Raw genomic sequence first — 1597 nt, 5'->3', positions numbered from 1 at the left:
GGAGGTCACCCAGGCGGAGGTCTGTGAGGCTGGTGATAGCCACCCGGAGGAGGAAAGGGTGGGTTGGGAGGGACACGGGGCTTGGTTGGGGGTCGTCGTCCGAGTGACTTGGCCGAGCTTTCTCTCTTGGTCTGCCTGTGAATTTCTCCCACCCAGCTCTCTGAAAGTCTCTCTTCCTGCTTGGCGTAGCTCACAGTATATTCTTACAGGTTTTTGGTTTCTTTTTTTTTTTTCCTCCCCGATTCATGGTGTTTCAGTTCATCCTTCCCTTTGTTGTCTGCTTCCTGAAGGCTGAGATCTATGATTCTATGATCTAGCTTACTTAAAAAGCAGGGCTCTCAACAATTATTTTTTTTCCCCCCTCACTGGGCTTTACATAAACAATTAGTGTTTCTTCAGTTTTTAATACAATTCTTCTAAGTTAAATATCAAAGGAATATTTGCTTTTTAAAAGGAGATTTAGAGTTCTAAATTAGGCAGTTTAAGTGATCTCTTTCGGAAAGCGTGTCGTCTACTGACAAAAGGTAAAATAAGGTAAAATGGATTTTAATTGTTTTAAGTGGGGGGGTATGAGGAAAAGATGCTAAACATTGTGAATGGAAATGTGTTTGGAGCACAAAGTTTTTTAGGCAAAACAGTGTTTGGGAGAAGCAATGATTCTTTAGAACCTTAACATGTATCTTTTCCTTTGAATGCTTATCAGATTGAAATACAGATATTGCTTTAGAAGATGTCTGAACGGCTTCAATAAGTTGGGAGTAACGGCTTAGTTTAAAAAAAGAAAAGGAAAAGAAGGTGTATTGTGATTGTAATGAACGGCTTCAATAAGTTGGGAGTAACGGCTTAGCTTAAAAAAAGAAAAGGAAAAGGAAAAGAAAAAGAAGGTGTATTGTGATTGTAATACAGTTTTGTTGTGGTGGGTGGATGACTGTTATCTTGCTAAGGTTTTTTTTTTCCTATGGGTAAAGCAGTCTTATGTTCAATAATATTCATGTATGTGGTGCTTTTTGCTTGGTTGCATCTCTTTCGTCTGGCTACTCAAAGCAAAACGGAGGTCTGGTTGTCGGTTCTTAGATCAGCAGGTTTTTCTTTCCTTGTGTTTCTCATGAAAGGCATCCAAAAATAAATCACACAGAGGTTTGAGTACACAGATTTTTTCATGGAAGTCTTGCCTTATGTAAGGTCTAAGGAAAGTAAGCAAAGGCACGTGATTTCGGGGAGTGCAATATCTTTTTGTTGGCAGGGAGAAAGCCTCAATAAAATCACGATTCATGCATCTGATTAGTGTCAATAGTATGTATTGTTTCCCTGTTCTTTCTCAATACTGAAATATGAGATTAAAAAAAACAAACATAAGCCCCAGAAAACATGGGGCAGATTAGTGTTATGTCTAGGATTTGACTCCTCCTTGGTTGAGGTGTACTTAAAATTAGAAAAGGATCAAGTGTGCCAATTATTTTGTATTGTTCTAAAACCAGACATCCCAGCTTTTGTGTTCTCACTGCTGTTTATAATTCCCATAGACAATTAGGAGAAATGAAGGCCTGAGCCTGCAGTTTCTTTCTCTGCAGGAGTAAGTCTGCCCAGCCAGAATAAA

The 1597-nt window shown here is 39.1% G+C and overlaps 1 protein-coding gene across 4 annotated transcripts in view; it reads left to right on the top strand.

Annotated features, from left to right (window-relative positions):
• Window positions 1-6: 6 nt before the first annotated feature.
• The window catches only part of RCBTB1 (RCC1 and BTB domain containing protein 1), a 31729-nt gene continuing 30138 nt past the window's right edge, over window positions 7-1597 (top strand). For 2 of the 4 annotated variants that reach the window (XM_035900325.1, XM_009644796.2), the window contains exon 1: window positions 15-58. The gene's annotated coding sequence lies outside the window, so the exon portion shown is untranslated. Of the gene's footprint in view, window positions 59-1597 lie in introns of all 4 variants that reach the window. The other 2 variants (XM_035900324.1, XM_035900326.1) reach the window with 2 other exon arrangements.

This window comes from Egretta garzetta, unplaced genomic scaffold (genome assembly GCF_000687185.1).
Source record: "Egretta garzetta isolate BGI_Z169 unplaced genomic scaffold, ASM68718v1 scaffold268, whole genome shotgun sequence".
NCBI lineage: Eukaryota > Metazoa > Chordata > Aves > Pelecaniformes > Ardeidae > Egretta > Egretta garzetta.
This window is presented reverse-complemented; position numbering and strand designations above follow the sequence as displayed.